Consider the following 13,423-nt stretch of genomic DNA (forward strand, 5'->3'; position numbering starts at 1 on the left):
CCTCACAAAAATCTTCGTTACTCGAACTACTGCAATACAGCGAGCGCCACTACTGCCAGCTAAATAAAAGATTCAAACTACGGAAGGCACTAACTACTGATTGGGATAGTTAGCAAATGAAAGATGTTAATAGAGAACAAACAATGTATTTACCTTAATAGTCATAATATATATAGCAGTTCATGACAAATTTCAAAACTCCGCCATCTCTCTCCCCACATCCACCACTGCTGGCGGCTCACCTCCAACTGCGCAACGCTACGCGCTGTTCACATCCAGCTGCCGCTGCCCAACACTACAATGGCAGACAACAATGCAAAACTAGCCACAGACTGCACACAGCACAGCCAGTGATTTTCATACAGAGCGCTACGTAGCGTTGCCAATATAAAAATCTAAACAGCCTACTTACATAGCCCCCATGCTCCCCACAAAAAATTTTACAAATTGTTTTGGGCAGTGGCCAATAATGATTTGATAAAATTTTTCATAACTACAATAACAAAGAAATCAAATGCACACACTTATTGATACAATGTTGGTCAAAAGCTAAAATTTTCTCACAGTCCATAAATATAATCCTGATCATTCATCATAATAGTAATTACAGTTTTTTTTACAAAGTCTCATTAGTAAAAGAAATTGCACACAGAAGTAGTGGATTTCCATGCAATCTCTATGTAAGTAGGCTGTTTAGATTTCTATATTGGCAACGTTACGTAGCGCTCTGTATGAAAATCACTGGCTGTGCTGTGTGCAGTCTGTGGCTAGTTTTGCATTGTTGTCTGCCATTGTAGTGTTGGGCAGCGGCAGCTGGATGTGAACAGCGCGTAGCGTTGCGCAGTTGGAGGTGAGCCGCCAACAGTGGTGGATGTGGGGAGAGAGATGGCGGAGTTTTGAAATTTGTCATGAACTGCTATATATATTATGACTATTAAGGTAAATACATTGTTTGTTCTCTATTAACATCTTTCATTTGCTAACTATCCCAATCAGTAGTTAGCGCCTTCCGTAGTTTGAATCTTTTATTTAGCTGGCAGTAGTGGCGCTCGCTGTATTGCAGTAGTTCGAGTAACGAAGATTTTTGTGAGGTAAGTGATTTCTGAAAGGTATAGTTTAATGTTACTCAGGGCCATTCTTTTGCAGGGATCTTTGATAGTCAGATTGCGTTGCGCTAAAAATATTGTGTGTCAGTTTAAGCACAGTCTTGTATAATTGTTCAAAGGGGACGTTTCAGATGGCCCCCGATAGCGAATCAGATGTGTTCCATAGGACATATCAGACGACTTTGGTCGACGAGACATCAATGTCAGTTCATACGGTTCATCAGACCATGCAATGCTAAGCCATTGAACCAACGTTCGGTGCCGATAGTCAAGCTCCCATTTCGGTCGTAGTCGCCGACGTTGTGAAGTTAACACTGGCACATGCACTGGTAGTTGGCTGCGCGGAGCCCCTTCGCTAGGAAACTTTGGTACACTGTGTGGTCATTATGTTCTGTTCGACAAGTGCATGCAATCGCTCGGTTAGTTTCGCAGTACTCCAATTAATTTACAGTGATGTTTAAAGTTTATGGGACTGATGCTGAGTAAGAGTTTAAGAAAGCCAGCTTTGGTTGTTAGTCTCCTATTTACCCTCCCAGACCTGGCGGAGAATACCGAAACTGTTAGCGTATTAAGTAGTGTGCAAGTGTGAGAAAGTTTTTGAAATGCTTGCGAAGTGTTTATCCGGGGAAAAACATGAAACAGTCCGATATTCATCTAGAGGGACGTGACAAACTGTCTGAAAACAACATCGAAATTCGCTGACACAACCACACCGCCGGGAGGATTTCATTCGGCGCCGTCCTATCTCCCCATTTCGGAAACTGTCGTGTTAAGACGGGCAAGCTACCTGTGTGGGTTCAAGGGACTGATTCTGAGCACAAATCTTTAAGTTGGACTGCAAATTTACGTAACAGTGCCCAGTGAATTAAACTTTGTTTGTCTTATCAGTGTTTACGTACGCGTGTAATAGTGTGATTGTCATATGCATATGTATGACAGGTCTAAAGGTAATTCTGATTAATTCACAATGTATAATTCATCAGGACTGCCGACGCTATTATCTGATGTTTAACCACCCGCTCTGTCGGTTAACTGAAGTTGTTTCACTGTTTTCATTTGCATTCACTGTTGAGAGCGTAAATTTATAGTTTGCTCAATTTGGTTCCACAGCTTTCCGTTCTTACTTCATACCGAGCGAGGTGGCACATGTGGTTGGCACACTGGACCCCCATTCTGGTGGACGACGGTTCAAACGCGCGTTCAGCCATCCTGATTTACGTTTTTCGTGACTCACCTAAAACGCTTCAGGCTGATGCCGGGAGGGTTCTTTTGAAAGGAAAAGGACGAATTTCTTCCCCATCCCTCCTTAATCCTAAGGAACGGATGACCTCGTTGTTTAGTTCACTCCTCCAAATCAACCAACCAACCATCTTATCTTAAGAAGTTATTTCGTGCTTGTAAAATTACAGTTATTCTTGTGTGTTGCATATTTTGTTTCGTGCAGTTCTATTTGGTTTTCTATTTATTTTTTCTATTTTTTTATTTCTTTTTTTACATAGTGTCAACCTGTTAACCTACATTAATATTTATAGTTATTCCAGTTTCTGTTCTTCATTTGACTTGTATTCGTCAATGAATTCTTGTTTTTAAAGGTATCCAGGTTCGTGATTCAAAATTAAAACTACACTCCTGGAAATGGAAAAAAGAACACATTGACACCGGTGTGTCAGACCCACCATACTTGCTCCGGACACTGCGAGAGGGCTGTACAAGCAATGATCACACGCACGGCACAGCGGACACACCAGGAACCGCGGTGTTCGCCGTCGAATGGCGCTAGCTGCGCAGCATTTGTGCACCGCCGCCGTCAGTGTCAGCCAGTTTGCCGTGGCATACGGAGCTCCATCGCAGTCTTTAACACTGGTAGCATGCCGCGACAGCGTGGACGTGAACCGTATGTGCAGTTGACGGACTTTGAGCGAGGGCGTATAGTGAGCATGCGGGAGGCCGGGTGGACGTACCGCCGAATTGCTCAACACGTGGGCCGTGAGGTCTCCACAGTACATCGATGTTGTCGCCAGTGGTCGGCGGAAGGTGCACGTGCCCGTCGACCTGGGACAGGACCGCAGCGACGCACGGATGCACGCCAAGACCGTAGGACCCTACGCAGTGCCGTAGGGGACCGCACCGCCACTTCCCAGAAAATTAGGGACACTGTTGCTCCTGGGGTATCGGCGAGGACCATTCGCAACCGTCTCCATGAAGCTGGGCTACGGTCCCGCACACCGTTAGGCCGTCTTCCGCTCACGCCCCAACATCGTGCAGCCCGCCTCCAGTGGTGTCGCGACAGGCGTGAATGGAGGGACGAATGGAGACGTGTCGTCTTCAGCGATGAGAGTCGCTTCTGCCTTGGTGCCAATGATGGTCGTATGCGTGTTTGGCGCCGTGCAGGTGAGCGCCACAATCAGGACTGCATACGACCGAGGCACACAGGGCCAACACCCGGCATCATGGTGTGGGGAGCGATCTCCTACACTGGCCGTACACCACTGGTGATCGTCGAGGGGACACTGAATAGTGCACGGTACATCCAAACCGTCATCGAACCCATCGTTCTACCATTCCTAGACCGGCAAGGGAACTTGCTGTTCCAACAGGACAATGCACGTCCGCATGTATCCCGTGCCACCCAACGTGCTCTAGAAGGTGTAAGTCAACTACCCTGGCCAGCAAGATCTCCGGATCTGTCCCCCATTGAGCATGTTTGGGACTGGATGAAGCGTCGTCTCACGCGGTCTGCACGTCCAGCACGAACGCTGATCCAACTGAGGCGCCAGGTGGAAATGGCATGGCAAGCCGTTCCACAGGACTACATCCAGCATCTCTACGATCGTCTCCATGGGAGAATAGCAGCCTGCATTGCTGCGAAAGGTGGATATACACTGTACTAGTGCCGACATTGTGCATGCTCTGTTGCCTGTGTCTATGTGCCTGCGGTTCTGTCAGTGTGATCATGTGATGTATCTGACCCCAGGAATGTGTCAATAAAGTTTCCCCTTCCTGGGACAATGAATTCACGGTGTTCTTATTTCAATTTCCAGGAGTGTATATTCAGTGAATTTTTGTAAACTGAGATTTCATATGGTTATGAACCCAATTAATAAAATACTGAAAGTTATTTGCTCTGAATCTATCGTTCGTTCATGAGCATAAAAGTGTTTGCCTACTTTTTACACAAAACAGAATGTAGTGTCCTATGTCATAAAAAGGTTGTACTGGAATAACTACTGCAAACAGATGGTCTCAGTGCACAAATTTACATAAAGACATTTATAACTGGCGTTCCCCGTGCAGGAAATTAAATCAAAACTGTTTCCCAAAAACTACACGCAAAATCAAACTGAGCGCTGCCCAAAAATATTGAAACGTAGCAACACTATGAACACACACTATTCGGCGGCCCATTAAAAATCTGAATTACAAAGAAAATGCTTAGAATTTACGCTGTGGGAACATGAGATGAGAAACAAAGAACCAACAAAGTATGAAAATAATCTCACCTGAAAATACAGCATAGTCAGCAGCAATAACACAGCATGAAAAAATCGCCCCAGCTAAAATGTGCTAAAGTAAAACCAACCCACTGGGAGAAAGATTGGCGTGATTTTCTCATACTAAAAAAAAAAACTTACTTGAAAAGAAAATACTGGTCCATTGAGTATAATGACAATGCGGTATTTTAAAATCTTATTTCACAAGAACATTAAACTCGCAGAAACCAAAAACTTTCTTTACCAAATTTTTATATCGCAGTGCATTTAGATTATGACAATTGAAACGAAATACGTTGAAATGACCTAAATTGAGGTGGGGTGGTAGGCTGTTCCGTTGCAAGAATCTCTAACATCATCAGTATCCGCTAGCGAAAATTACTACCTTAAAAATTTATCCGTAATGCAAATCCATTATCTCTGTTCCACGAGTGCTGCGTCTGTAAGTCTTTCCATCAGATTAATTATTCCTATTATTATTGAGGGTATGGTAAGCCGTGAGTGACTGGTTGATAGAGTTTTAGAGTACTTTTGGCGTATGACGTTCTGCTTCAGAATGGACAAAGGGAGGTGATGGACTACGCTTCAAATGAAATATGATTTTTAATTTGGAAACGCAGATGTATCGAGAAGTGCAGCTGAAGTGGCGCAGCGACTCAGTGAACTTCTCGATAGCACATGCAGCTGGTACACGTGGGTGTGGACATCTCCCATACGTTATATTTGGCTATATCACAGTCGCAATGTTAGAATTTACTGAACCATTGCATTCTCAGTTTGGCAGAGGTCAGAAGCGAATGTTGCATTTTATGAAGAAACTCAATTAAATGAGTGTTGGAGAAGGAAGGAGGAGAATTTAAGGAATCTGTTGCATCATTACAGAATATAGCGATAAGCGTGCAAGATGGTAAACAAGCGGTCTTGTGTGGGCTTTCAGAATGTGTTTACGATAGTGAAAGATATTATGGGAACGATTTAGGTAATCGTGAGTGGGAGCTATTGGGATCGGATCGAGTATTATGGCAATGAGGTGTCTCGTCAGTTCAAAGTAAGAAAGTAATTGTAGATACGCCGTAGTTCCTTCTCGAACTGAAAGATACAGCAGACGTGTTGGAGATAAGAGACTTCCAGTTTCATCTGTTGTTGGTACCATTAGTCTCTAACCAATTAGAACCGGCGCATCAAGTGTCTATGGATATAGAGACAGGGCAAGCCCCAACGTACAAAATGTACATTGATTATGTCGTTTCGTTTAATAGTTAACAGAGGGAGACTACTACTCACTGGTTTACGGGGATGTGTGAACTCGTTTCTTGGTTAATCCCCTCTGAGGAAATGTTCAGTTTTTTTTCCCCTGATGAACTGGGCGGCGATAGTTTGCATGGACTCATGCATGCATTTCAGTCGGTTATTCCCCACTAGCAGTGAGCTAGTGACTGTCAACTACCGGAAGCGAAATTTTAATATTTATTGACCGTGTAGAAGTGTGATACATCATAGGCTGGTTGAGATAAACGTTTAACACTGGATGGTAGCAAATAAAGTGCAGTTACTCACAGAGGCCCAGTATGGGCTGTGATTACCGTATGGTAGCGAAACTTGTTAAATATTATAATGTGTTTATGCCGAACCGATGTACAGTGGAAAAAATAGTTCCAGTAATGGCTACCAGGTGTATATCTTGCACTGTGAATGCAAGAACGACGTATAGAAATATTTCAGTATGCAGTGAATTATGAATGGGACATGGGTAGAAAAGGCCAAACCAGGGAATGGCGTAATGCTGATTTTATTACGATCCGCCATTTACACAATTTGTTCAGTATGAGCACCAGGAACATCGAACAGATGCTGTGCAGAGCTTTATTTGCTCTTGGTGGCCAAAATTTGAACTAATTATTGTCCAGCGTGAATGGTTCCGCATTAACGCATTAGCATATCTACCACGTTTCACAGCCATACGATAATTACAGCTGGTACTGAACCTCTGTGAGTAGCTGAACTTTAATTTTAAACATTTGGTACTACCATCCGGAAGTGCACAAGAATACCCTGGCCAGTTTTATGTTTTCATTCAAAATTCATTCGCCCGTCTCCGAACTGTGTCCTTTCAATGTGTGTGGAGAAGATAGGTGCTGTCCAAAACTGAGAGATGTGGAAACAGTCCAGTAAAAACTTGCAAATAAATAATCAAAGGGCTAATCAGCATTAGAATGTGGGGAGGTATCGCACGTTATTGAAGACAGATGATAAAAAATTTGTTAAAAACTTAGAGCGGTTAGCAAGAGGGCGTCTAAAGTCATAAGCAAGATTTGACACAGATTCAGGGTTCCTGTCCAAATCGCATGGCTTCTCACTCGAGATACTCTTCTCAAAAGGCATCCAGAAGATGTATTTTAAGGGTTCATATCACCAATGTCTAGCGGATTCTTTTCCTTAATGTGACAAAGATTTTACCTTAGTATTCCTATTGCAAAAATTCCTCAGTGATACACTGCCGCAACGTCCCTTGGTATTTAGTGCCACAGTTCTGAGCCGAGCGTGTGGTTTTATCAATTTCTGTGCTTGAAGGAACACTCTGCATAGTGTTGCTTAGCGATGGTTTCCTTGACGTCTCGAGTGGTGGTACCTTGGTGGCTCGGCAGGGGTTTAAGCACACACGCATGTCACACACCATCTACTGGGGTCTGACTGTTTCCAGAGAGTCTCGCTTGGCTTCACGGCTTGTATCTGCAAGCCGTGGTGATCGTTCATAATGGCCGTTCGGTTGATATTTACATCACGGGACGAGCCTTCGTTTACATGAGAGTTTCCACTGCCCCCTGGCGGTGCGGCGACGGGCCATATACAGGAGTTGAGCTTCGGGCGTGTTTCTGCTGCATCGTCTGGTGGACGTGACCACACACATCGTCCATGAGTCATTTTCACCTGGTACAGGAACGACGGTGAGCACCGTTTATTGTGGGTCATAAGGGTTCGTCACGATTCGCGAAACAACACCCTCTTGAGCAATGGCTTCTGAGTGACGTTCACAATGAACTGATTCAGTTCGCTCTACTAGCCGCATTTGGCTGATGCCTTTATGTGGATCAGCATCCTATCGATAAGAACCTGTCTAAATGATACATATATCTAATTGTTAGAGGGTATCGATAGGCGTATGTGTTTCGTGAATTCTAGTTTTATTGTGTGCTATTTCCTCTACTTATGTAACGAGTTGTATATATTTATATTTTGTACTAAAGGATCGAATGGGCTCAAATGTATGCCATTGTTTTTGTGTTGTGATTAAGTGTCTGCGTACTGCCTGCCATTCACTTATCGTGCTAATTTAATTCGTGCTCTGTGGGTATCTTCTTGAATTTAGAGAGAAGTTGTCTGGGAGGTAGGCCGAAATTGAGCCATTACTTCAATTGTCTAACCCGCGTGCTGTAGGACCTCCGGTTGCCTGGGATTTTCTTGCTCACATAAGTGGTTGCAAAAGCCTTCGGCCTGCTTCGCAGACGTGTACATTGCTTTAAATCTTCTGCTTTCCAGTGTTAAGAATATCAGACAAAAAGCAATTCACTTTGACTGCTTTACAGATGTCAGTGTAAAGTTTTAAAATTTTTAATACTCATTTCCTCATTCACGTGATCGGTATTTGTTAAGGCAAAACTCTGCTTCAGAAACGTATACATTGCTTTAAACTTTCTACTTTCCGTGATTGTGCAAACTAGTGAGACAACAATCACTGCTGGTGGCCACACAGTTATGCATGAATTTTTTTCCAATTTCTGCTATCTGAGTGTTTTGCTAATTACTGATGTTACAATCTACCATATCAATTTCACAGATGTGAACATATTTTCAAGTTTTGGACCTCTTTTAATGAATATTACATAAATTGTTGTAAAAAATGAATAAATAGTTTTTTATATTCCTTATTCCCTACTATATTTCAGCGTGATAACAATTCCCCCTACCTGCAACACAGGGTGTATGTAAATTTGCTATCATTAAATCTTACAAGCACGTATTTTGGAATTTATTGATTCTGCAGCGTGTTCTGTCTGCTTCACAGACATATATACTATTTCAAGTGTCAGGCATCGGCTGATACGTATTACAGAAACTGTTAATGACTGGTCGTGCGGTAGCGTTCTCGCTTCTCGCGCCAAGGTTCCCGGGTTCGATTCCCGGCGGGATCAGGGATTTTCTCTACCTCGTGATGACTGAGTGTTGTGTGCTGTCCTTAGGTTAGTTAGGTTTAAGTAGTTCTATGTTCTAGGGGATTGATGACCATAGATAATAAGTCCCATAGTGCTCAGAGCCATTTGAACCATTTTTGTTAATGACTAACGCAAAAATCTCAGCTTTTTTGGTACACATTAATAATGTTACCACTGGTTTCATTCGTTGAACATCTTCAAGTTGCCGAGTTATTCTAAAGCCATGACACAAATGGTCTGGTTGCAGTGTGTAATGTTAAAGACCAGATCCAAAAACACTGATCACAATCACTGATCACAATCATCCTGCCGATCGCCTCACGGAAGTATGGCGGGCAGAGGGCAGACACGGCGTTTTGAGAACAGTTAAGTGCCAAAACAGTTTTTGGATTTAGTCTTTATCATTATATACAAGAACCGGATCATTTGTGTCACACGTTTAGCACAAGTGGGCAACCTGAAGATGTTCAGCGATCGAAACCGGTCGTAACACAAGGAATCTGCAATAAAACAGCTGAGGTGATTTTCATTAATCGTTGACATTGTTCTCAGTTGAGGAACTTAACATGGTCAAGATTACAGAAAATTTTGTTTGAGAATTGTTTTGTCGGTGTTGGGTGCGAATAGGTGTAACTAGTTTTGTAATTTCAAGATCGGTGTCCGTGGTAAGTCGATATATAATTTTCTTTCAAGATCTTGTTTCATTTTCACTCAGCACCTTAGCATTCCACGCCCTTACACCCTACCAATTCTACTCAAATTAAGATATTTTATATAGCTAAGTGTTTCACTGTAAGCTCAAATTTGTAAAAGCTGTGTGGCTATGCCAGCCTTTCATTTGGTTTCATGGACATGTGCAAATATCCAGCTACATTCTCTCGTCCCGGGACCTTAGTTATTGTGGCTAGGAAGTAGTGCTGAAACTAGACGTCACACGACCAGGGAAATTTGAAGGGCTCTACGAACTGAGCTGTGGCTGCGCCAGCGCTGCAATGCTACGGTGACGCACCAGGCTGTCCAGGAGTAATGGTGGGAGACCGCTGTGAGCTACAGAGAGAATGTGGAGTACCATGCAGTGATGAAGGTTGACCGCCAGAAGGCAGAGCGGAAGGGTCACACGGGAAGCCACTGGCTGTCGGATATCGAGGAAGAGGAGCGCGTTGTTTGATGGGAGCAAGTACAGCACATCCGGCGTGGTAGCAGTGAAGCAGCCTGTACTGCGCGCTTGCTGGAATGTGCGAACTTTGAGCTGTGTGTGTCTACCTGTTCCGCATGCAGATCTCCCGAGCTTCCAGCGAATGGTGCATGTCTGCTCGTTACACGGATGGCGCCGTGTTTGCAGGAGGCAGAAGGCAGGACTGTGTGGCGGATAAACGCAGTCACTCTGTGTGAGTTTGACTATGTTAATTTACTGGAGTTAAATGTTTATTGGACTGATGTTCAGCAGAGGCTTTAAGTTGGTTTGTGGATTTACGTAACGGTGCTCAGTGAATTAATCTGTGTTGGTCTTGCTGATGTGTGCATATCTGAGTATTAAACCGCGTGATATATGTCAGACACAGTGGTAATTCTGATCAATTTTCAGTAAATGATTGATCTTACACTGCTTTCATCTGCGTTCACTATAAGAGAGTAAATGTATTTTAGTTACTACTGTATAATACATGTTTTGTTTAGCGCAATTCTGTACGACTTTTTTGAATAGTGTACGTTCATTAGCTGTTTTTAATACGGTTGATTATTACTGAGTTTGTTCTTTTTGGTTCCACAGTCGCTCTCATTTGAAATTTCCTGCTATCGTTTCTTGTATTTGGCTTCTATTGAGGAGACGTCCTCCAGTCAGTAAAGTCTCCTTGTTTTGGCTATCCAGGAGATTCGTGCAAAATTAAAACCATTTTTAGTCTGTACTGTTGGTGTGAGATTATATGTGGTTAGTAAATGAACCGTTAAAATTTAATGAATATTGTGTCGTTACTTGAAAGAGTATAGACATATTAAAACTTGCATAAAGAGTTCTGACGATGTACAATAATATCTGTTTAACAGTTCGTTAGGAACTGGATTTCGGCGCTCTAGGCGATCGCCAGGTAATTTAATACTACTCACATAGTCCTCACAACATCAGTGAGGGTTCACAGTAGTACAAAGATTATTTCTCAAAGACATGTGACGTTTACGTATATATAGGGTGTTGTTTGCCACTGAGTATAAACTCTATTGATTGATCGGAGAGAGGGTACGGAACAAAAAAATAGGTCTAACGAACGTACCTCCGGAAGTGCATGGTTTCTGTGCTAGAGACCATTTATTCAATCATGCATTGTTGCAGAGACTGCGGTCTAACACGCGCCGTACCACGCAGCCACAGTATTGGTTGAAAATGGCTTCCATCTGCCTCAACGCATGCATGTACGCGCCTTAACATGTTCTGTCTCACACGTTCACATCGATCAGGCTGCATCCGAACAGTGTCAAAGGCAGCATCAATACGCTGCTCCAGCCTCTCCACATCTGGAATGGACTCCGCATACACGATAGTTTTGAGATGGTTCCATAATGAGGAATCGCACGAGTTGAGATCCGGTCAACAGGCGGGCCCCCTTGTCCGATCCATCTACCAGGGAAGACACTACTGTGGAGCGTCTGGCCGTTAATGGCGAAGTGGACTGGAGCACCATCACGTGGAAACCGCTTAACCCTTCGAAGCGTCGATGACACTTCATCCTCTTCCGGTCACCCACAATAAGCGCCGATAGGTCCGGCCTGTTAGGTGTCGTGAAAGGAAGACTGGTCCCTAAATACGGTCGCCAATTATCCCGCCCCACACATTCCGGCTGCACCGATGCTGATGACTCGCTCTCGCCATAATATGTAGGTTATGCATACTATCCCACGGAAGACTGTAATGAAAGTTGAAGATACCACTCTGCGTAAAGGTGGCCTAATCTGTGAATGGATGGATGACACAAATCACAAAATCTTGGTTGCTGGCGAAGAAATCAGTGACACAACTGCTCCCGGTGTGGAAAGTCTGTCGCTAGCAAGCGCTGCACACGCTGTAAGTGGTAACGGTAGTAACAATTGTCGTCGAGAATGTTGCACGCGGTAGCCTGGCTTACCTTGTACTGGCGGACCAGCTGCCTGGACTGACACGGTGGTCGCTTTCCACAGTGTTACATTCTCCTCTAAGTCTGGTGTCTGAACATTTCGGGTGCGTCCTACATGATTTTCTGCTCCCGGAAACGACCCTGTCTCAGACAGACGGCGAAACACTGTTGCAAGCATTGTACGGTGTGGTGTTGTCGGCGTGGATACATACAACCTTGCTGACCGCCGCCTGTTGCCATTTGCTTTTCCGTTAGTAAACGCCAAGTCGGTAAACTCTCGATTCGAATACGGAACCATTATGTACAACGCTGTATCACATCAACTACAAGATGAGTCAGCAAAAGAAACGAATCGGGCACAACACTACCAATTACTATGGTGGGAGTGAGCGCTAGTGCACGACCTTTGAGGAACAGTGCCACCCTCTAGTAACAAACCATGCGTCCTGTTACTGTCGCTGAATGGTACAGCACGTAGTAGACCGCAGTCTCGGTAACAAGGTGTGATGGAATAAATTGTCTGTAGCGTGGAACCCATGCATTTCCGGGTGTAAGTTCATTAGACCCTTCTTGTTCCGTGTCTTCTCAATGATCAGTCCCTGTACATAGATCAAAAACAAAAGTATAATGTAATCAGCAAAGAAGCTCTGAACAAATAATGAGCGTATGGCATTGGTGGCCGGGAGACCCCTCGCGGGGCGGTTCGGCCGCCACTCCACAAGTTCTTAAACGACGCTACGGCGACTTGCGAGTGAATGAGGATAAAATGATGATGAAAGACACATAACACCTGTAAGTAGGCTGTTTATGTTTTCTTATTGGCAACGTTACGTAGCGCTCTGTATGAAAATCACTGGCTGTGCTGTGTGCAGTCTGTGGCCAGTTTGCATTGTTGTCTGCCATTGTAGTGTTGGGCAGCGGCAGCTGGATGTGAACAGCGCGTAGCGTTGCGCAGTTGGAGGTGAGCCGTCAGCAGTGGTGGATGTGGGGAGAGAGATGGAGGAGTTTTGAAATTTGTGAGACTGGATGTCATGAACTGATATATATATTGTGACTATTGAGATAAATACATTGTTTGTTCTCTATTAAAATCTTTCATTTGCTAACTATGCCTATCAGTAGTTAGTGCCTTCCGTAGTTTGAATCTTTTATTTAGCTGGCAGTAGTGGCGCTCGCTGTATTGCAGTAGCTTGAGTAACGAAGATTTTTGTGAGGTAAGTGATTTGTGAAAGGTATAGGTTAATGTTAGTCAGGGCCATTCTTTTTTAGGGATTTTTGATAGTCAGATTGCGTTGCGCTAAAATTATTGTGTGTCAGTTTAAGCACAGTCGTGTATAAATTGTTCAAAGGGGAAGTTTCACACCCACTCATCTCGAGGCAGAGAAAATCCCTGACCCCGCCGTGAATCGAAACCGGTACCTCGTGTGCGGGTAGCGAGAACGCTACCGCAAGACCACGAGCCGCTTACCCTAAACAAATAAATTTTATATTATTTCATACCTACAGTT

Source organism: Schistocerca cancellata, chromosome 6, assembly GCF_023864275.1.
Source record: "Schistocerca cancellata isolate TAMUIC-IGC-003103 chromosome 6, iqSchCanc2.1, whole genome shotgun sequence".
Taxonomy (NCBI): domain Eukaryota; kingdom Metazoa; phylum Arthropoda; class Insecta; order Orthoptera; family Acrididae; genus Schistocerca; species Schistocerca cancellata.